Below are 24,751 nucleotides of genomic sequence, written 5' to 3'. Positions count from 1 at the left end.
GACAGATAGGCTCAGTTAAGGTAAAGGTTGACCTTATCAGTGAAGATACTGACCTAGAATGTAACTACCCACCATAACTGCTTTTAGTTAAAGTTTAATTTCAGACCATGCTTTGTGGTTACTATAGGTCTCTGAATTTGTAAGATTGCCATGCAGGCCTCCCCTGAGCTTGTCAGGTCAGCATGTGGCCCCCTTTGTCCACAAGACAAATAGCCAAATTGTTTTTCTTGGGGCTTAATCATTGTTCTCACCAACAGTGTCTGAGAATTCCAGTTGCTCCACATCCTCATCAGCACTGAGCATTATCAGTTATTGTTTTTGTTTTGATTTCAGTCGTTCTGTTACAGGCATTCCAGAAACACCTGAAAAGGTGTTTCCAGACAACCCCAAGTTAGAGGAAGAGGGCTGTTCCCTCCTCGGTTCTTGTCAGTCTCTTAGGAATGAATTCACATGAGTGACAACAGCATTATCATAGAGCCAATTTATTAAAAAAGAAAAGCAAGTAAATTTATCAAAATACATCTGGCCTATAAAGCACAGATGGTTCTCTCAGCTAACCTGAGCAACAAGCCTGTGGGGGATATATATATATGCAGGTTTTTAAATCCTTCTGCTGAATATCTTGGTACAGATGAACACTCAAGGTGTTTGTTCCTTTTACTTTGTTACGGCTTTCCTAGCATTTATAAGAAGACCCTGGCAATTCTATTTGGACAGGCCCTGAGAGTGCTGACTTCTCTGTTTAAACAGTGAGATGAAAACTCCCTTTTCTCTTTTTTCCCCACGACGCTGACTTCTTTGTTTAGTAAGATGGGCTCTCCCTTCTTTCCTTCCCTTTCCCCCTCACGCTTTAGCAGGGTGATGTGTTCTCTGTTTAGGGAGAAGAGCCATTTGTTCTCAAGATAAGGTTCTGTAGCTAGCTGGCTGCACGTTTGACCTTGTTTAATTTTCTTGTCTCAGTTTCCCTATTTCTCCTGCCCTAGAATTTTCCTAGTTTTTCCCTCTCCTGTAACAATTCCAATAGGTGTATACTGATGCGGTACATCATTAAAGCATGTGGCTGGGACTTCGGCCCATGCAAGTTCACCTTGGAAGGCTGTACAGAAGCCCGGTGAAAAGTACCTGTAGCCAGTCTAGGTACTCTCTACCTTTGCAAAAATGGGCCTCAATTTCCTCATTTGTGAAATGAGGATAATAATAGGATATCTACCTTAAAAGGTTGTTGTGGAAGTTACACGAGTTAATATATGTAAAGCACTGCTATAGAATAAGTACCATCTCAGCATTCATTATTATTGCTATTATTTTTCTTAGAGCTGATCACTCTGCTTAGCTACATGATACCCAAATTTGCATAAAAACAATGCTGAGAGGTCATCCCTTGGACTCCAAACCTCAGATCCTGAAGGCTTTCGATTGCATCTTCCACCTTCTCCAATTGCTGCTCCACAGTTCTTTTCAGAAGCCATTTCATGTATAATGCAATGCCCATCTTTACTTTGTAAAAGTCCAATTTTAAAGACAGCATTTGAACTGCAGTGATTAAAGAACGCATTTGAATTGTTAAAGATTTCCTTCTTTGTCCAAACAATGTGCTTTTAATAGAAGCACAGCTTGTGATTTGTACTATTTTACTTTGATCTGCAGTGCGGTATGCATCATCAACATTAAGATGAAATGACTCTGCAATCACACATGGAGCTCAGACTTGCAGTAATCTTACAAAGAAAATCTCATTATCCTGCAGTATGCACTTCAAAAACAAACATACAACCTTTCCTCCCTCTAGTGGCACATTTAAAAAGCAACCTCAAATATCAGAGGCCAGTGTTGCCTATTAAAGCCAAGGGAAAACGATAGTTTACACAAGACTTGGGAGATTCCTAATATTTATTTATTATTGATTGTGGTGAAAGTTTGCGTTTTATTTATGCAAAGTGATATTGCTGTCAAGATAACAGGCTGGTTCTTAGCCGTAGGAGTTTTGTGATTTATCCTCCCTTGGCACTTTATTTTTTATTAAAAACAATAAACTAGAAGTCTACCAATATTGGGTAGTCAGGGATTCTGATTCCTGGCTGCCTCTAGGGAGAATAAGATACTCCCCATTCCTCCCTTGGCCTTTAAATGTTTATGAGAATTAGAGATGAATAATAATGCCTTAACTCAGAGGGTTGAATAGTGTCCCCATATAAGGATCCACCCTGGAACCTCAGAGTATCATTTTATGTAGAAATAGTGTCTTTTCAGATGTAAACAGTTGATATAAGGTGGACCCTGAATCCAGTAACTGGAGTCCTTATAAGAAGAGTAGGGAACACACGGAGACACCCACGTGAAGATGGAGGCAGATATTGAACTGATGCATCTTGTTAAAAGATAAACTGAGGCTTATTAAAAATTTGAAGAGTTTATTTGAGCAAAAAATGATTCTAATCAGGCAGCACCCAACTGGAAGTGGTTAGGAGCACCATGTTTATGGGAGGTGGGGTAGAGAGGAAGATTTATAGAGAAGGTACAGAAGCAAAGAAAGGACACTGTGGGGTTGGCTAGAGTTTACATTTAATCGGGTGGGCTGTGATTGGTGGTCCCTACATTTCCATTTCTTAACCTTGAGACCTTTACAGGTCTGATTTGCTTACATAGGCCACCAAACCATTAGAGCCACTTCAGTTTAATGGCCTCTTTGTTTTAATTAATTCAGTCCACAAACCAAGGAATGCCAAGCCCCAGAAGAGAGAGAGGCACAAAACAGATTCTCCCTCAGAGATTCCAGAAGGAAACAACTGTAGACACGTTGCCTTTGGACTTCTGGACTCTGGAACTGTGAGAACATAAATGTTTTAAGACATCAAATTTGTGGTCCTTTATTATGGCAGCCCTAGAAAACTAATATGATAAGAACAATGAATCTCTTCATAATTACTATTTTGTGTTCCTTATAGGGCCAGGCACATAGTACTGTATATAAATTAATTTATTTAGTTGTTACTATAAGACTAAAATAACGACAATTATCATACCTACTTTATGAATGAGTAAAAATGAGCTTCAGAGAAGTTGAATAACTTGCCTAAGGCCCCATGGCTTGAAATTATTTAGGTGTGGCTGCCAGATGTTCTCTTATATCTTGCAAGTGTCTGAGGTTGTTACATCTTTTATCTATTTCACCTAAATTGGTTGTTTTTTACTTTTAAACTTTGTTTTATTGGAGTACAAATCACATACAGTTAACTACGCAAATCTTACACGTACAGTGAATTTGTATGTGTAATGAATTTTTAGATATGTAGGTGTCCATGTGACCACCACACAGAATAGCGCCCTGGGAGATCCTGCCATGGTTCTTCCCTGATTGTGTGGTTTCAAGACTTTTAATATTACAATATTACAAAAGGTCATATAGAGTCTTTATAAAACTTTCAAACATTACAAAGCTATAGAAATGGAAAATTCCTCTCACTACTCCTTGTTGCTACATCCAGAGTTAATCATTATTAATGGGTGAGGTGTGTGTATCCTTTTAGACCATTGTATGTTATACTTTTATTTATGTATGTGGATACACAAACATAATTCTTTTTTTTGTTTGTTTGTTGTTGTTGTTGTGTGTGTGTGTGTTTTTTAATATACCTTTATAGATTTCAGAGAGGAAGGGAAAGGGAGGAAGAGAGAGAGAGAAAAACATCCACAATGACAGAGAGAATCACCGGTCGGCTGCCCCCTGCACACCTCCTACTGGGGATCAAGCCCCCAACCCGGGCCTGCGCCCTTGACTGTAATCAAACCCAGGACCCCTTCGGTCCCCAGGCTGATGCTCTACCCACTGACCACAACAAACATAATTCTTATATACACATATATTTTTGTACATGTATATACTAGTATGTGTATTTGTGCACACATACACAAACACATACACATAGTTTTTCTAATATATATATATATATATATATATATATCCTGAAGCTTGCTGTTTTTTTCATTCAACTTAGAAGAGCTACTATTGTTTTGTTTTATATCTATATTTTTTTATTGATTTCAGAGAGGGAGGGAGAGGGAGAGAGAGAGATATGGAAACATCACTGATGAGAGAGAATCATTGACTGGCTGCGTCCTGCATGTTCCCTACTGGGGATCGAGCCCGCAACCCAAGCATGTGCCCTTGACTGGAATCGAACCCAGGACCTTTCAGTCCACAGGCTCTATCCACTGAGCAAAACCGGCTAGGGCTATTTTTTATTTTCAGTTCATAAAGATCTGCCTGGGAAGAGTGATTCTTTGTGTGCCATCTGTCATTTCTATGTCAGTGTGAAAGAAGTTTCTAATGGAAGATATCATTGATGAAGAAAGGAATGCGGAAGGACATTCCAGTTTGGCCCACTACACTCCATTCTACCCATAGACTTATTGGTGGAGGTTAGCAAGGAAAAGCTCATATTCACCAGACTCCCTTGCGTCCTGGGGAACCAAGGCACTTTTGGTAGACATCTGTGGGGTTTGGAAGGCAGCAGCGACAGAAACTGCTCCACTCCTCTCTTTCCCTCTGACATGTCTGCAGGGAAGTGTGGCCATGGCAGACTGTACTTTGCCTATGGCTGTGGCAGCTGAGGTCAGGCTCTCACCTCACTTATGAGCACGGGTCATAGCTGAGGTGACGTGTTCTTAGAGTTAATGGTATGATGGTGATTTTCTGACCCCGGATCAATATAGAGACTGTGTGGTAGGGTCTGTGGCTTCCTGACCGTGGCCAAGGCAGCAGCGACTTTGGGAGGTCTGTTCTGGGAGTTATTCCTGCAACTTATCCCAGAGCCCTCTGAGTCCTCCCAGTGTTTTGTAAGCACCTACTTCCTATAGTAAGACCCTTTCTGTTTAAAAAGGGTGGCTTCTGACAACCACAATTAAACTACTATTGAATCAGAAAGAAAAGGAGGAAGAACAGAGAAGGGCAAAGACTGGAAAGGTCTGCTTGGGGACACCATCTCATTTATTCATATGCATTAATGGAAATGAGTCATTTCAATTCATTAATCAATAATGAAATGAATAATTACCAAAAGAGGCTGACCTGAAACATTTATATTTGGCTTTTAATATTGTGTTAGAACTTCTAATTTAATATAAATGTTTCATGCCCTACGTTCATACAGTTGGGGAATAACAAAGCAAAACTAGAAATATGTCACATCTCTGCCTCCCAATGTTTTTCCTCATTGAACATTTCTCTGGATAAAGGTAATAAAACTAATATCTCAGACTAAATTCTCAGCTCAGTGAGCTGTAGGTAGATTTCTAACAAATGTGGTATCCCAGTATCCCAATATCTCAGGTGTCTCCTCAGTCAGTTCTATCTTTTTGTTCCTTTTAAAAAAAAAAAATTTAAGGGAGTCATTTCCACACCAAAGCACCTGCATGCTGGAACTATGCCAGACTCACAATCTGACTCACCTTTATTTTTATTTCTTCTAGCCCTATACAGAGGAAAAGTGGGGGGAGAGAATTTGCTGGACCAAACTTGAAGATAGTATGAAGTGGGTTCTTGGGTCAACACATGTGCTATCTACAATGGCTTGAAGTGCTTCTGAAAACCTCTTGAGTTCATTTAAGTTCCTGCAGCTTTCCAAAAGAGTGTTTTTCCCTTGTCTTAAAGTGTGTAAGCAAAAGCAATTTTCTAAAAGAGTAGCCTTAGAAAGTTAATGGGGTATAACAACTACAGAACTGCTTTCCATAAGAATTCTACATGTGTCGGATTTTGTTTCACTGTGAATCTCACTTTCAGAAAGAGTGAAAGCAAGAGGTAATAGGGAGATGATAGATCATAGATAGATGGATAGACAGATAATAGATAGATGATAGATGATAGATGATAGATAGATAGATAGATAGATAGATAGATAGATAGATGATAGATAGATGATAGATAGATGAATAGATAGATGATAGGTAAATTCCAGGCCCTAGGCCTTCTCTGTCTAGGTGCCACGCTTTGAACTATAGAATTCTGAGTGCCCTGTTTTGTGCAGTCTTTGAATCAGATCTAGATTCATGTCTGGCATTAGAGAGGAGGAATCCATCCTTTTACTGCATGTCCCCAGGGTCATCTCTGAAACCCAGCCTCCACCAATCTTCTTCCTTTCCTGGTTGATTTTGAAGGCTCAACTTTCCCTGTGTGCTTTGGCCCTGCCTTGACCCATTCTGTTTGGGGGTCCCTGCCTGATAGTGGCTCGAGGGGAGGAAGACATGTTCTTCCTGGCCCTCTTCTTCTTTGGTGCCTCCGAAGATAAGAATGTAGATCTTTTAGTGATTTTGCCACTGATCTCACAAAAGAGAAACCAACTAGGGGAGACAAAATGACTGACAAGGTTAAGTTGTTGGCATCATGTTCTCTGGACCATGGCTTCTAATTTTTCCATTGATTTGCTAATTAGAATTGAAGCATGCTGACCCCAAGCATGGTGCTCACCAGCCACGCGCACTCTTTCTGTGTAGGGCTTTAAACAGACACTCTGCCAACTTTTCCTCCAGGGAGACCCTTAGGTCTTAGTATCCCTAGTCATGGAAAGCACAGAATATTCCAAGTTGCTCCCTGTGTCCTGCACCAAAAATACATTACCTTTTGTTTAGCTTTTATTGACGAGAGTATTTAGAAATAACTTTTAAAATTTAGAGCAAGGATCGAAAATCTATGGCCCAATTTGGGCAAGCCTGTTTTTATACAGTCTTCAAACTTTACATATAGATATAGATATACATATTTTATAAATATATTGTCTAGATATCTAAAGATAGATTTATATGCCTAAAAGATATCATCTCATGTGCCAATGCCAATAATTTGATAGTGGATTTTGAAATGCTTTCATTTGTGTTTTGGCTTGGCCTACATTGCTCTGGGATTGATTAGTGATGTCTGAGAGTGTCTGCACTCTTGGACAGACCCTGTGAAAGACATTCATTTGAAAGCTTTTCCTCCCATAATTCATTCTATGGGACTGGTTGGCCAGTACATTATGAAGGACTGGATACTGATAGTCGTCTCACTGTGACTGGAGTCATGGCTCTTAACTCTGCAGGTTGTATTCACCCGGGAGAGTGACCCCTATATGTGACAAGAGTCCTGGGCTAATCCTGCCAGTATGAGACATTGCAGAATGTCCTATCACCATGATATGCCCGTGGCAGATTTTATAATGCTTGCACATTTTTTTCCCTTTCCTTAGTATGGATACACAGGGACTTCAATGCTCCACTTGTATCCCCTCAGCGCTCACCATCCTGTGCCAGGAGACAGATTTCTTCTTCCTATTACAAGCACTGGGACTCTCTTCCTGAGGGCTTTCTGTGGCTTTAAGAGCAGGTTTGGCCTACATGCCTGACAGGGTGGAAAATGCTGGGGAGTAATGGCCTAAGGAATAGCCCAGAGCCAACAAATCCCCCCGCTTCCTTACCCCTTCGGTGTGACACTCCTGATGTGTATTCTACATGATCTCCCAGAATTTGCCAGTAGTATTAAGCTCTACTTGCCCATGCCTGTAACCTGCTCATTAACCCCACCCTTTCCACACTGAACTGACTTCTGTGGTGTTCATGAAAATGCATCTCTCTGAGCTCTGACTACACGGAGTCTGAAAGACCCGGATCCAGCTATGCACTCTGGAATCCATCACTGTGTTGGCCAGGCATCTGCACTTCCCATAGGCTGTGCACTGCCCACATCTCAGCACAGCAGGGATGCTTAGGCAGGCCCAGGCTTGGGAGGCACCAGGCTCCTCTGACTGCTGACTGTGGCTAATGGACTTGCCCCTGATTTTGCCAAAACTTACTTAGAACAGCCCTGTAGTCTATGATTTTTTTCTATCCAACCCTCTTTCTTCTCTCTCCTCCACAGGAGTGAGGCCTTTCTCCATCTGCATTTTTACCTTACAGGTGTTTTCCCCAATGAACCTCCTACATGTCTAAACCTGTCTTTCTTAGAAGACCCAAACTAACGTAGCTTCCTTTTTACCCTCATCTCACCCCTCCCCTTCCCTCCTGATGCTTTCTGTGGTCACCTTCCAAATAATCAACTTAACATCTTGGGGTTGGCTTCTGTGAGACTCCAGCCTACATTACATACCATGAATGTTTTTCACATCAGGTTTAAGAGCCAAGCCCAGGCTGACCAAAGATACAATCTGCTATACTTCAGATGCCCAACCCGGACTTCCACTGGGAAAACCACATATTGATGGCCCTGATGAGACAAATAACACTAATAGCACTCCGAGTTTTAGTGTTGCGGTGTTTCCTGTGGTCTTAGCTTCAGATTTTGCACGAACCTATTAAATTGTGGCCCTATTGTCATCTTCTTGTGTGAATTGAATATAAAAATAATTATTAATAGTTCTCTACATGTGTTGACTTAAAAGTTGACTTACAAGAGTTGATTTACAAAGCACTCTTCTTTATGTCACTCTAAGTAATTAAATAACAAACATCCATTGTCCATATTATCCTTGCATTAAACTCATTGGCATGGGGCAGAGAAGCCCAGAATATTCCATACAGGACAGATCTGTGGATGTTAAAATTGTGAACATAGTTTCTCAAGAAACTTTTGATTATGTACCTTTTTTAATGGTTCATAGAACCCTGGCTTAATTGCAGACAATAAAAACTAGCTGAAAAGCTATTATTCTAGCTGTATTATGTTATTTCCTGTTGATTTATTTTTGAGCTTTCTCTCCATACATCTGTTTGGTACTCAAAACCCCAAGTGTTCTGAATAAACTGAAACATAGTCAGCAGGAGCATAAATCTTGCATGGTACATAAATTTCTAAATAAAAAAGGAATTGCAATTCATGAGAAAAATGTTATTTAAGTATCAAAATATTATCTGATGTTAAGTCTAATCATTTTTGCAGTTATTGTTAATTCTCACGCCGTTAGCTCCTAATTCAAAGAAATCAATATAATTCTTTTCTCATGTGAGAATTAATATTTGCCTTGTGTCTGTGGAGAGGATATAGGTCTTAACATGGCTGATTTTCTCTATGAGTTAGCATGTTAGTTCAGCCAACGAGTTCTCTTTGGTGAAGTGGAAGTGCCCTTAAGAACCCGAAATACTCCATTAGAGCTGGTGTGTGTGTGTGTGTGTGTGTGTGTGTGTGTGTGTGTGTGTGTGTGTGTTAGTTATTAGCCAGGATCAATGACAAGGAGATTCCCCTTTTTCCTGCCCTTTGAATGCCGCTTGCCCTGTGTGCATAGTTTTGCAAGAGAAGGATAAATTCAAGAATAGATTCAGTAATCTTGCTTTAAGATAGAAAGGCAGAAAGAAGGAATTAGATAAAGAACCAACAGCTGGGTCTGGAATCCAGAGCCCAGGAACCTTCAAGATGGTAGCAAAGTTTACTCCAGTCTGAGGACAAATACAGTAAATGTCACTGGACACTCAGAACAATGTTTTTGGATGATGAGCTTGAGATATTTTTTGAATTACTGAAAGGACTCAAGACTGTCACCTAGACTCTCATCAAGAAGGTGTTACTTGCCCAGCCAGCGTGGCTCGGTGGTTGAGCGTCAACCTATGAACTAGGAGGTCATGGGTTTGATTCCTGGTCAGGGCATATGCCTAGGTTGTGGGCTTGATCCCCAGTAGAGGGTGTGCAGGAGGCAGTGGATCCCCAGTAGGGATGTGCAGGAGCCAGCTAGTCAATGATTCTCTCTCATGATGGATATTTCTATCTCTCTCTTCCTCACCCTTCCTCTCTGAAATCAATAAAAATATATTTTTTTAAAAAGAAGGTTTCATGGGTTGGTGAGCTGGATGAAAAAAAGGTGAAGGATCAAGAAGCACAAGTAGTTACAGAATAGTCACAGGGATGTAAAGTCCAGCATAGGGAATATAGTCAATGATATTGTAATAACTGTGTATGGTACAGGATGGGTACTAGATTTGTCAGGGTGATCACTTTGTAAGTTATATAAACGTGTAATTACTGGGTTGTACACATGAAACTAATATGATTTTGTACATCAACTGCAATTGAAAACTAAAATAATTATTAAAAGATAAAATTAGAAAATATAAACGAAGGCATCGCAACATTTAATAATTTAAGATAAACTACATTCTTGGAGACTGTAGCAAGTCCATGACTAGGGGCTGTTTGTGGCTGCTAATAAGACATTTGAAAGTAAAGGAGTAGAAATTCTTCCAGGTTTCATCCATATAAAGGACAGAGGTGTGCCTACCTTAACTGGCTCCAGGTGCCTGGCAAAGGGCCTCTGTGGCATTCCAAATCTGCTAGTCTCTTCCATGTGCAGGACAAATGATTATATAAGACCTCCCGTCCCTCTTAATCTGATGCTCTTGACTCCCACAACACCTATAAGGAACCTTCTAATGATTTCTCTGGCTTTTCAACTACCTTAATCCTGGGAAAGTGGTGTCTTGCGTGGAGAACTTGAATACTTTTAATACTGAAAAGACATCTCTTCTACTGCCTGCTGGGGCCCAGCTCCAGCGGGTCCAGGGGTTCCCAAAGGTGTGGACAGAGTCGGTGAAGAATGAATGACACGGAGGCAGTGTTCAGGTGATCATCATAGCCAGGTTCCTCTCTTTTATTGTCATCTAGCATCTGTATTTATACTATTTGGTCCCAATCCTATCCATTCTATACAAAAGGCCAGGGGGGCATCCCATCTCCATTCAAAGGTTACTCTATTGCTCCACTAAGCTACAAGGAAGTAACTGAAGGAGGTCACTGCAAGCAAAGATCAAAGCGACCAACCACCCCCTCTGGGGAAACAACCTTTCTCAGGGAGGTTGTCCTGTTTAAAACACATAGCTGTTAAGAGAGGAGCAAACATAATATGCCATATACGCCAGGTCCCTTGAAACATCCCTGCAGGGACTGCCTCAAGCAGCCAGGGTGGATCGGCTTCCAACAACTGCCAATTAAAAAAAAACTGGCATAATTCTGATATGCATACCCATCTTTGATGGGCTGGGTTTGTGATCAGAAGTGGAAAATGAACAAATAAAATCCTGGACATCCAGAGATGAGGATCAGACCACAAGCCCATGTTGTCCATGCCAATGGCAGAAATGTTGGGAGGGTCCTGTCAGGGCCATCAGCCTGCCACCCCTTGAGCCTGACTTCCTCTGTTGCTTCTGTCCCTTTCCCTACTGCTTGGTCATCACTGCATCTTAGAAGAGAGCTGCTATAGATCAAAACTGAGTTAGTTGCTGGTGGGGAGGCTTCCTAATCCACTCCTGCCACATTCCTGGTGGCCCAGCTTCAAACTCCCAATTCCCTAGCCTTGCCTGTGGGTTGTGCAGACTCAAAGATTGATGAATTCACTGGGCTGCAGGGAGCTCCACAGAGCTCTGGCCCCTTGGAGGACCTCAGTTTGACTCCCCTTTTCCCTTTAGTGTAATTGAATGGCAGGAAAATAGATGGAGAGTGGGGAGAATGAAGAGCAGACTCAATTTCAGCAAGTGGGGATAGGTTCTGTGTGTTGTGCCCAGAGTTCGGGGTCCCCAATAATCCACCACCAGGGAGCCTCTTCCGATGCAAAAGCAAGGAGTCTTTATTTATTAATCAATCCTAGGATTGGCTCCCAGCCTGTCCGACGCAGCAGTAAGGCGAGAGAGTGTGTCCCAGGAGAACAAAGGTTATATAGGGCTAGTTATTTGGGTGGGCTTAGAGGGTGACGTGGGTTACAGAGATTGGTCATTTAGGTCAGGGTTTTTCATCAGGGTCTTACAGCACAAAGGTCAGGAAGTGACCAGCACATTCTGAGGCTTGGGCTGTCCCCCACTATAGCCTTATCAGGACCTTAGCTGCATTCTTGGAGCTTCATTGGTCCACTCAGGTGGTGGTTGGGGGAGTTAGGTCAATACCGGCATTCTTGTGGTCACTCAGAAAAGGAAGGGGCTTGGGCTGAGGGCCCAGCCCTACAAGGCAAGATAGGGAAGAAGGAGGGGAGTATGTTTCTGCTTTGTCCTTTCACTGTGGAGGAAGGAAGGGTTAAGATTTCAAGATTTTGAAAAATGTAGGTCAGTTTGGTGTCCACTCTTCTTAACATTTTGGAGAGATTTTGGAAAGTAAAGAGAATGCCTAATTTCTCAACTCTGGTTTCTAAAAATGTCTCATTATGGGAATTGGCATTGACCCACCCAAGGAGAGACTTCCAAGAACAAAATCTGAGACAGTGGTTAAAGCAGCTGCTTAGATATTAACTTATCATTAGAATTTTAAGTCAGTCAACTTGACTTGTCCACAAATACTAAAATATTTGTTTTTACTTATCATATGATACTTTGGTTAATTTGATCTTCCTATTATTCATTCCCCTGTAAGTAAAGCTTCTTTTGTTGTTGTTGTTAATCCTCTCCCTAGGATATTTCCCATTGATTTTTAGAGAGAGTGGAAGAGAGAGGGGAAGACAGAGAGAAATATCGATGTGAAACATATCAATTGGTTGTCTCCTGCATGAACCCTGACCAGGGCCTGGGCTGGGGAGGAGCCTTCAACCAAGGTAGTGCCCTTGACTGGAATCCAACCCGGGACCCTTTGGTGCACAGGCCGATGCTGTATCCACTAAACCAAATCAGCTAGGACAAGCCTCTTTTTTTTTTTTTTGGAAACCACCTCTCCCCAACTCTTGGCCTCTGGGTTTAAGTGAAGATGACCCCCTCCACCCTTGGCCTTAGAGGTGAGCAGATGATCCAGTACTGGCCAACCAGAGTGTTTTGTGGATCTCCCAAGAGATTGTAGGGGAGGGAAAGGTTTTCTTCAATCCTCTTAGGGTCACTGGCTGGGTCTGAGAATTAAAGACAAAGACAAATAAACAGGAGGAAAGCATACACATTTTATTAAGTTTTTATGTGTACATGGGAGCCTTCACAAAAGAATGACAATTTTTTTTTTGTTTTTTGTTTTTTTTTAATTAAATCTTTATTGATCAGATTATTACATTTGTTCCCTTTTTTTTTCCCCCATAACTCCCCTCCTCCCAGTTCCCGCCCCACCCTCCGCCCTCACTCCCCACCCACTGTCCTCATCCATAGGTGCACGATTTTTGTCCAGTCTCTTCCCACATCTCCCACACCCCTTTCCCCCCCAAGAATAGTCAGTCCATTCCCTTTCTATGTCCCTGATTCTATTATAATCAACAGTTCAAAGAATGACAATTTGAAGATGTGACCAGAGCAGGAAGCTTTTATACCTTTTAGATAAAGAAACAATACATTTGTGAAGAATTGTGAAGAAGACACCGGGGTCTGGGCTCGGGATAGTGAATGGTGAAGAAGGACCAGGAAGATTAGGGTGAGTTTTAAAACGTTTCTATGCAGATTCCCCTGGTGCTGTCTTTGGGCTGATAAGAGTCTACCTATATCTAGTAAAAGGAGAAAATATTTCCTGTCTTTAGGCAGAAAGAGGGAGCTTTTACTGCTTCTTAATTGTCTGTAGCTCAAAATAAATTTTTAAAAATATATTTTATTGATTTCAGAGAGCAGAAAGGAGAGGGAGTGAGAGACAGAAACATCAATGATGAGAGAGAATTATTGATCAGCTGCCTCCTGCACACCCCACACTGGGGATCAAACCTGCCGCCCTGACTGGGAACCGAACCTCCTTGTTCATAGGTCGACACTCAGCCACTGAGCCATGCCAGCCTGCATCAAAATAATTTTTATGTCAAAGAGGCCTATTTAGGAGTGACACATTTTAATTTCCTTCAAAGTTAATACAGCAATGGGAGCAGGAACCAAATATTAGCTTAATTACTTAATTCTGGGACCACGTCGAAAAGAGAAACCTGCTTTCCGATGGTATTGTTAGCTGTAAAAAGGAAGTAAGCCTGAACATCCTGTGGGCAACCTTAAAATGTTAATTATGGAGGCTGGCAAGTTTAAAACGTGTCGGCTGGAGACCCAGGGAAGAGCCCCTGCTGCAGGTTAAGTCCAAAGGCCGTTTGCAGGCAGAATTCCTCCCTTCCTCCGGGAAGTCAGTCTGTGGTTCTAGTTAGGCCTTCAACTGATTGGATGAGCCCTACTCCCCCCATTTTGGAGGGCATTGTACTTTACGCAAAGTCCCGCAATTTAAATATAAAGCTCATCCTAAAACATCCTCCCAGAAACATCCTGAATAATGTGTGACCAGATATCTGGGCACTGTGGCTCAGCCAAGCTGCCACATAAAGTTAACTATCAGGAGTCCTGACCAAAGCCTGCAGGCCCCTGTGATCAGGCTCCAGTCACCAGCCTTCCTTCTCACCGCTCTCCTCCTGGATAACTGTGCTCAGTGGCTGGGGTGGGCAAACTTTTTGACTTGAGGGCCACAATGGGTTCTTAAACTGGACCGGAGGGCCGGAACAAAAGCATGGATGGAGTGTTTGTGTGAACTAATACAAATTCAAAGTAAACATCATTACATAAAAGGGTACGGTCTTTTTTTTTTTTTTTTTTTTAGTTTTATTCATTTCAAACGGGTGGATCCGGCCCGCGGGCCGTAGTTTGCCCATGGCTGGCTAGACCAGTGGTTCTCAAACGTTCCTGTGCAGCAGAATCACCTGGGGGCAACTTAAAAACAGATTTTTGGATCCCATCCCCTGAGTTTCTGATTCAGTAGCTCCGAGGAAGAGCCCAAGAATTTGTAATTCTAAAAGCTTTCCTGGTGATGAGAACCATTGTTCTAGGACATCCGGTTTAACGAGCATACTAATTAAAAGACCAGACATACTGGTCTTCTTGATATTTCTCAACAAATAAGGCACTCTTCCAATCCAGAGCCTTCATACTGCATGTTCTCTCTGCCAGGAAGATTCTCTGTCTGGCTGCTGCATGCAGTTGGGTGTTGATAAATACTGAATAACTGACTCTCTTTAAAAAAACAGTTCTGATCCATAGCATTTGCTAATTTCTAGCTTGCAGATCTTCCCATCACGGCTGATTTTAGTCTACCAATGAAATCACCTCCTCTGAGAGGGCTTTTCTGATCACCAGATAAAACAGCACTACCATCCTTTAATCGTTCTCCTTCTCTTATTTTAGTTCATTGCATTAATTTCCACCTATGATACATTTCTGTTTTTAAGTTTTCATTGTCCCCTACTGAGTCATAATCTCCAAGAAAGCAGAATTTCTGTCTCATTCCATGCTATAGCCTCAGGCCTAGAAGAATGCCTGGCACACATTAGATTTTCAATAACTATTTATTGAATATATAAGTGAATAAATTTATGTCCATATTTGTCCATTGTCTGGGCACCCCAACACCCAACTGGAATGCAATTCCATGAGGATGTGAACTTTGTTTAATTTTGTTCACTACAGTGTCCTCATCCACACAAAAATTCCAGGCAGTAAAATGATTTATGATGTTTATGAAACCGTAAAAATCCTAGGCAGTAAAATCTCAGACATCTCATGTAGCAGAATTTTTGCTGATACATCTCCTAGGCAAGAGAAACAAAGGAAAAAAATAAACAAATGGGACCACATCAAACTAAAAAGGTTCTGCATAGCAAAAGAAACCACCATCAATATGAAAGAGGAACCCACTGTGTGAGAGAATGATACATCTGATAAGGGGTTAATTTCCAAAATATATAAAGTCTTCATACAACTCAACAAAAGGAAGACAAACAATTTAAAAATTGGCAAAGGACCAGAATAGACACTTCTCCAAAGAGGACATATTAATGGTCAATAGACATATGGAAAAATGCTCAAGGTCACTAATCATCAGAGAAATGCAAATTAAACCCACAATGAGTTATCACCTCACACCTGACATAACAAATAAATCAGTGAATCAACAAACAACAAGTGCTGACGAGGATGTGGAGAAAAGGAAGCACTAGTTCACTGCTGGTGGGAATGCAGACTGGTGCCGCCACTATGGAAAACAGTATGGAATTTCCCCAAGAAACAAACAAACAAACAAAAAAGAATGGAACTGCCATTTGACCCAATGATCCCATTTCTGAGAATATATCTTAAAAATCCCGAAACACCAATTCCGAAAGAATATATGCATCCCTATGTTCAGAGCAGCATTATTTACAATAGTTAAGATCTGGAAACAACCCAAGTGCCCATCAGTAGATGAGTGGATAAAAAAGCTGTGGTACATTTACACAATGGAATACTAAGCAGCTGTAAAAAAAAATTGAAGGATCTCTTACCCTTTGAGACAGCATGGATGGACCTGGAGAGTATTATGCTAATTGAAATAAGACAATAAAAAAAGAGACAAATATCATATGATCTCACTTATTTGTGAAATCTAATGAACAAAATTAACTGACCCACAAAATAAGTCCCAAGGCTTTGAGGCATGGAACAAACTGACATATCATAGGGAGCTGGGGGCAGGGGGTGAGAAGAGATAAACCAAAGAATTTATATACTTATATGCATAGCCTATGGACATAGATAATAGTGTGGAGAAGGCCTGGGGGGCAGTAGGGGCTGAGCAGAGGAAGGGTAAAGTGGGGAAATGGGGGACATCTGTAACACTGTCAACAATACCTCATATATATATACTAGAGGCCCGATGCATAAAATTCATGCCAGAGTAGGCCTTCCCCCAGCTGCCAGCACCGGCTTCCCTCTGGCACCAGGGACCTGGGCTTCACTTGCAGCCCTGGCTTCATCTGGAAGGTCATTCGGAAGGACATTCGGTTTAATTAGCATATTAGACTTTTATTATTATAAACTAGGGGCCCGGTGTACGAAATTCGTGCACTGGGGGTGTGTGGGGGGGAGTGTCCCTCAGCCCAGCCTGCCCCCTCTCACATACTGGGAGCCCTCAGGCGTTGACCCCCATCACCCTCCAATCGCAGGATCGGCCCCTTGCCCAGGCCTGATGCCTCTGGCTGAGGCGTCCGGCCCGGGCAGTGGGGACCTGCAGCTGCAGCGGCCACACGATCGTGGGCTTCGCTTTAGGCCCAGGCAAGGGACCCCTAGCTCCTGGGACTGCCAGCTTTGACCTTGCCCAGGTCCCATCGCTGGCTCCACCCCTACTTCCTGCTATCACTGGCCAGGGCGGAAAAGGTGCCTGATTCTCCAATCATGGCTGGGGGGCAGGGCAAAGGCGGCCCCGGGGCTGCCTTTGCCCTGCCCCCCAGCTCTTAGCTCCCCCCTGGGTTTCCAATCACTGTCAGTGGCAGGGGGCTTCTTCCTGCTTTCCCTTTCGCCTCCCTGCATTGTGCCTACATATGCAAATTAACCGCCATCTTGTTGGCAGTTAACTGCCAATCATAGTTGGCAGTTAATTTGCATATAGCCCTGATTAGCCAATGAAAAGGGTATCGTCGTACACCAATTACCATTTTTCTCTTTTATTAGATAGGACTAGAGGCCTGGTGCAAGAAATTCCTGCATGGGGGGGGAATCCCTCAGACCAGCCTGCACCCTCCCCAATCCGAGACCCCTCAGGGGATGTCTGACTGCTGGTTTAGTCCGGATCCCTGCAGGATTGGGCCTAAATGGGCAGTCGGACATCCCTCTTGCAATCCGGACCACTGGCTCCTAATCACTCACCTGCCTGCTGGCCTGATTGCCCCAACTGCTCTCCCCTGCCAGCCTGATCGCCCCTAACCACCTCTGCCTTGGCCCCGGCCACCGTGGCTTTGTCTGGAAGGACATCCGGAAGACTTTCAGTCCATCCAATCTAATTAGCATATTACCCTTTTATTAGTATAGACTAGGGGCCCGGTGCACAAAATTCGTGCACTGGGTGTGTGTGTGGGGGGGGGGGGAGTGTCCCTCAGCCCAGCCTGCCCCCTCTCACATACTGGGAGCCCTCAGGCGTTGACCCTCATCACCCTCCAATCGCAGGATCGGCCCCTTGCCCAGGCCTCATGCCTCGGCCAGAGGCATAGACCCCCATCACCCTCCGATCGCCTGATCGGCCCCTTTCCCAGGCCTGACGCCTCCGCCAGAGGTGTCAGGCTTGGACAGGGGACCCCCATCTCCCCCTGATCACTGGCTCTGGCCCCCGCCCAGGCCTGAGGCCTCTGGCCCAGGAATCATGCCTGGGCAGGGGACCCCCATCTCCCTCTGATCACTTGCTCCACCCCCCGCCCAAGCCTGATGCCTCTGACCCAGGCTTCAGGCCTGGGCAAGGGGACCATCATATTCCCCCCAATCCCCGGCTCCACCCCCCACCCAGGCCTGACGCCTTGGCCAGAGGAGTTGACCCTCATCACCCTCCGATCACCAATCACCGGATCAGCCCCTTGACAAGGCCTGAGGCCTCCGGCAGAGGTGTCAGGCCTGGGCAGGGGACCCCCAGGTCCCCGCGGTTGCAGGCTCCGCCCCTGCCCAGGCCTAACCCCTCTGGCTGAGGCATCCGGCTTGGGCAGCGGGGACCCGCAGCTGCAGTGGCCCCGTGATCATGGGCTCCGCTTTAGGCCCAGGCAAGGGACCCCTAGCTCCTGGGACTGCCAGCTTCGACCGTGCCCAGGTCCCATCGCTGGCTCCACCCCTACTTCCTGCTATCACTGGCCAGGGCGGCAAAGGCGCCTGATTCTCCAATCATGGCTGGGGGGCAGGGCAAAAGTGGCCCCAGGGCCGCCTTTGCCCTGCCCCCCAGCTCTTAGCTCCCCCCTGGGTTTCCAATCACTGTCAGTGGCAGGGGGCTTCTTCCTGCTTTCCCTTTCGCCTCCCTGCATTGTGCCTACATATGCAAATTAACCGCCATCTTGTTGGCAGTTAATCATAGTTGGCAGTTAATTTGCATATAGCCCTGATTAGCCAATGAAAAGGGTATCGTCGTACGCCAATTACCATTTTTCTCTTTTATTAGATAGGATACTAGAGGCCTGGTGCACTGGATTCATGCACTAGTGGGATCCCTTGGCCTGGCCTATGGGGATTGGGCCAAAACCTGGCCAAGGGGTCCCGGATTGTGAGAGGGCAGTTCTCAGGTGACATACCCCAGAATCAGACTCCCTTCTCTCTGGTTCCAGGTGTGTGCATCACCCCAGAACCGCAGCTGCCAAGTCACCGCAGCTTGGCAGCTCTTGCATTGAGCATCTGCCCCCGGTGGTCATTGCACGTCATAGCTACAGACCAGTCGCGCGCGCGCGCGCGCGCGCGCGCGCGTGCGTGTGTGTGTGTGTGTGTATATATATATATATATATTTATATATATATATATATATATATATATATATATATATATATATATATTTTTTTTTTTTAAGAAGACAAAACTTTGCAAAATGTTCTGAGGATCAAGAGCAGATACCAGTTCCCTCTATCCCTGTTTGAGTTCCTTGTCAGATAGTGACCCTGAAAAGGCAAAGCTGTGCAGGGAACCTGGTGGGTGTCAGCTCAAGAAATATTGGCAGCTCATCTGCATATCTTTTAGTGACCTTCCAGAATGACAGCCAAGCCACCACTGCCTCCCTGTTTGCAAATGATAGAGATCTCATTTCTGGGGACGGCAGGATGGATGTGGCAGCCGCAGTGCCATTAGACCTGGAAGATGCTCTGTTCTCATTACTGTCTCCTGGCAACATAGCACCAGATGCCGCCGTGAATATTAATGACCCTCATTCAAGTAACCTTTAGCGCCATCCTCCAGGCTGCAGCCAGGGACTGCTGCTATCTGCTTCTGTGGTCTTCATTTCAACAAATCTTTCCCTTTTCTCTTCCTGTTTGAGAAGATATATTAATGAGATTTTTATCTAAGGAGTGGGTTGCTGCTTCTCTATGGAGATGCTCACTTTCTGAGCCATTTTCCAAGAACGATAACAGCACTCGAATTCTGCTGGAGCTTGTCCGTGATAGCTTTCCTTGACTTTATCTGCTGGGTGGAATATGTAATTTGTTTAATATCTTTGCTTCTTCATGAGCAGGGTTTAAAAATAAATGTGGAATCAGGCAAAGGGGAAATCAAATATTACTAAGCTCTCAATGGGTTTCATAGTTCTTATCAGCTTCCAACAAGTTCAGGACTGTGATGGCAGTAGTCATGCCAGGCTTGCCTGTCTGACTTCCTTTGGCTCCTCATGCTAAGAGCTATACCCTTGAAAAGCCAGGGCATATTGAACTGCTCCAAGTTGGGCTGCCTATTTTCTTTAGCTCTTTGCTTTGTTTCTCTAGACCAGAGGTTGTTCTTGAGAGTAATTCAGGGCACTGCTGAGAGTAAAATCTTCCCTTTCCATTCATTCTCTTCCTTCCCTAATATTTAATGAGAGCTATAATTTGTGGTTTCAGAATACAAACTTGAGAGAAAGCCAGGACGATGTGTGGCTCTTGGCTCTTTTATTTACTAGTTGTGGAATCCTGGGCATGTTGCTCAATCTTGCTCAGCCTGTGTCATATCTGTAACATATAGCTAAAGCCAGCAACCTCCCCAAGTTATCAATAAGTTAAATGGTATCACATATGCAAAACACTTAGCACAGTGTCTGGTATATAGTAAGGACTCAATAAATGGTGGCCTGGTATGGTAGGCTGTTAAATCCATAGCTTCCAGTGAAATATGTCTCCTGGCATGGACACCTCTCACAGTGATTCTAGACATGGCCATGTGACACCCTTTCACCAATGAGATATCAGCAAATGGGACTGAAGTAGAGGCTGGATAAGTGCTTGTGCATTGGGGCTTTCCCTCTGGGAATGCTGCCACCACCATAGGAGGTGTTAAATAACAATAATTGAACTGACAATTAGATCTTTAAATAACAACAATTTAAAGATCTAATTGGTTTTTTTTAAATGATTCATAAATCAGGCATTATTCCATCTAGAAAGCAAAAAGGAGCTCCATAGAGCTGCAGGAAAAGAAAGGTTTTTAAAGGCAAAGAAGGAAGAGAAAAAAATAGGTAATTATTAGTAAAGAATGCATTGTTCTAGGCAAGGTCTCCATCCTAAGGGGAGGAGGTCTATCCGTGGAGTACCTCCTAGTACTGACCAGGAAATTCCAGGTTGTCTGGTTAAAGATCACATTCCTGGGGAAGGTTGAAACTAATTAGGTTAGGTATTAAGTCTTGGTCTGCTGCCCTGGACCCTTCCTTACACCAGTGACTCTATTTTGGGTCTGTTTTCTCCTTTCAACAGAGAATGCCCAGTTTCTCTCAGAATGAAGGACTCCATGGAGAGAGAGGCCAAGCCAGTCCTGAAGCTGAATGCAGCTGCATGAGTGAGCCCAGCCCAGCACAGAAAAACTGCAAGGCTAACCCGGGAATTTTGATAAAAAGTAATTTTCAAGACACTCAGTATTGAAATTGTTATGTAGCAGAGGCCAACTAATAGTTATTACTTTCATAATTTGTCCTATTTAAACTGCACAATTCTCTCACAAGATAGGTGATCTTACCTCCACTTTACTGATGATGAGTTGAAAGTTCAAGGACATTAGGTGGATGTCTCCTTGATTGTCTGGATCCTTAAAATAGTTGCTGAGAAAGAAGTGCAAGGGACAAAGCATATTTAAACACTGTTCTTAGGTGAGAAAATTTTTTTCATTCAGATAGAATCCTATGTTGGATCTCTTTAGGTCTTTAAAAGCCTCCTAGATACAAATTTGTGGTTACAAAATAGTCATGGGGATGTAAAGTACAGCACAGGGAATAGAGTCAATAATATTGTAATAACTGTGTATGGTGCCAGGTGAGCACTTGAAATATTGGGGGAACACTTTGTAAAGTAAATGATTGTCTAACCACTACGCTGTACCCCTGAAACTGATACACAAAAATATTGAATGTAAACTATAACTGAAAAATAAAATAAAAAATAAGTGAGTCTCCTAGAAAATTCAAATATTCCCAAAAGAACAACCTATCAATCCAGTTAATTCCTCATTATGAAGTGGGACATATGACAAACTTATATTAGTGGGCAGCCACCACTGATGGACAGCAGCACTGTACAATAGAAATATAAAGTGAGTCATGGATGTAATATTAAATTTTCTAGTAGCTACATTAAAAAGTATAAAAAGAGGTAGAATTGATTTAATTTTTATTAATCCTATTCCAATTCTTTTTATTTCAACATATGATCAATGTTAATTTTAATAAGGCATTTTACATTATTTCTTTTTAGACCAAGTTTTCAAAATCTTGTGTTTCAGACTTATATCACTCCTTAATTCTGTCTTACATTTCCAGTGTTCAACAGCCACACAGGGCTAGTGGCTACCATTGAGAAAATTTTTTTTTCTAAAGTGGGGACAGTCAGCTGACGTCATGGTGCTCTGTGCACATTAAATCCGGCCATGTGTGAAAGTTGTGGGTCATCCCTGCAGGACGACACAAGGTGTCCCATAAGTCCTTGTGCAGTCTTAAGCTTGAATAACTTCAGAAGTATCAGTGCTACATACCTACTGAAAACATCCTTAGACAGTTTGTTTGCTTAAGTTTATTTTACACTTATGGATTTTCACGCATTGTAAGTAATACATTTTTCATTGAATTTTTTATACTTAAGAGCTTCTGGGTGACAATTTCTTAGGCCGTGGATCTGTAGTGGGTTCCCTTGCTTGGCAATGCCATAACCTGATGTAGCTTTATCATGCTGTTTCATGTGAGGGTCACATCCAACTATCATGTATGTAGTGAAGCCTCAGTTATTGGATGATTACTGAACAACTGCTGATTAAAATTTATAATGTCTAAACATTGACTAGAGTGATACATAGCACAGGATCGTGGCTATGTTGAATTTAATAAAAGCACATTACTATTTAAAAATTTTATTAATTAACCTTTCAGGTTGCTATTGCTGTCAGTTTATAGCAATTATACTTTGGAAGTAATTAACACTTAAAGTGTCACTAGCCTTCTGGACATCTCGTATTCATGTTGCTCACCATCCATGGCAAGATGATAAAAATTGCTTTTCCCCAACCAATACTAGCCTGTCTCCATAGAATTGTCCCCCAAAGAGCTGTGCTGCAGGGGTTGTTATGTTAGCTCTGAGGGTCAAGAAACCTGTGAGGATGGACATTGCCTACATGGCCTGGAAAATTCTGCACCCCAATTCGTCCATGAGACTTAAGACCTCCTACCTGCCTCAGGGATCTGGCAGCCACTTCTTCTGCACTGTGGAACAACTCAACTGTTTTCCATTTTTTAGAGGCATCGAGGGGAAAGGGCCATGCAGCAATGCACAGAGAGCCTGGATAGCACTATTTATAAACTGCCGCCACGTCTTGGTGAAGCACAGGAGTGGAAATGGCAAAAGTGAGAATGCAGCCAGAAACGCCTAAATAACTTGGATTCAAAATTAGCAGAACCCCATGCCTTTTGAAGGCTCTTCTACGATTTTTATTAATCCATTTGGCCACTTTTGTGCTTAGTGAGAAAAAGTGTCCCTTCCTCTGAGAGAGAAGTAGCCCTGCCTCAAGGCGCATAGCTTGGGAAGTGAGGTGTGGCTGGATTTCTGCCACAATTCGACTCCTTGTAGATAACCTGAACAACTGTGCATGGTGGCCCTGCCTACTGTCTGTTCACATTGCCTCTGAAGACAGAAATGGTGCAAGTGGGGAAGCAATCGAGCTAGCTCACAGACCAGTTTGGATAAACTATGGTTTGTTGTCAGGCTATGGTCTGTAACCCTGCCTTTAAAAATTAATCAAACAGAATACTCCCCCCCTAGGACAGGGGAAAAAAAGACTCTAAATGTCCTTAATGCTATTTAGAAACAATGAAACTCAACTTCCAACCTCTGTCACACCACAGAAAGACATTACATTTTATTAATATTTTATGCCTTTCCCTAATGTAATTCAATATATCACATGTCACAATGCCAATGTACATTTATTCCCAATAATTTAAAACTGGCATTTGAGCCAAGAGATCCTAGAAAGGAAGGAATGATTTCTGACCACTGTCTAAATGAATTGTGTTGTACCCAAGTGATGTCATGACCCTTCAAACCAGAGCAATACACATATTTACCCAACGAATGCAGAAATAACATCGAAATCATGTCTAATTCACTTTTTCTGATTTTGATTAGAGAGTCAACAATTCCCAGAGAATGGTAAAAACAAAAGAAAATATGCCTTCCCCATGTGTTAGAGCAGATGGCATATGAAAACTCAATGAACCGATGATAAAAATACACACCCACAGTATTGACACTTATTGGTGTAGAGAGAATTTTGAAAATCGAATTGGCCTTGATGATGGAGAGACAATCGTTTGGCTTTATTATTCTAACTGAAAATGAAAAGAGAACTTATTCCATGGTTTCAGGAAGAATTTTAGAACTATCCAGACACTTCCTATAACTGCTCCATTACCTTTGGTGAAAATGACAGGTCAGGAAATCGTCATTTTCTTATAACATTTCTGGAATAGTAAACACTGCCTTTCCTCTCTTCCTGTCACACATACGAACACATACTCTTTAGTCTGGCATAATTTAATGTAACAGTTGCTTTCAGCCTAATTCTCTCCTCCACATCCTGTGGTCATGATCTGAACTCATGAAGAGAGATGCATAAAGACAAAGTTGCTCTTTCATCTAACTTCGCTCTCAGGGGTTTAGAAAAGCTCCAATTTTAGCTACTGTATGTAGCAGAGCCCACTGGTGCCCTGCCCATATTCTGTGGCATTCACTATTCCAATACCTGTTGAGAGCATTCGTCTGCAAGATTGCTGCTCTCTACCTGATGGCAGCTAGCCTGTACCTGGTCTAAACCAAAAATGACAAAGAGTTAAGGTCATCAAGAATATGACTAGTTGGCAATAGATGAGAGTTAAGGGTAACGACCCCACCTTCT

This window comes from Myotis daubentonii, chromosome 8 (assembly GCF_963259705.1).
Source record: "Myotis daubentonii chromosome 8, mMyoDau2.1, whole genome shotgun sequence".
NCBI classification, from domain to species: domain Eukaryota; kingdom Metazoa; phylum Chordata; class Mammalia; order Chiroptera; family Vespertilionidae; genus Myotis; species Myotis daubentonii.
The sequence above is the reverse complement of the archived record's forward strand: the minus strand, read 5'-3'. Positions refer to the sequence as shown.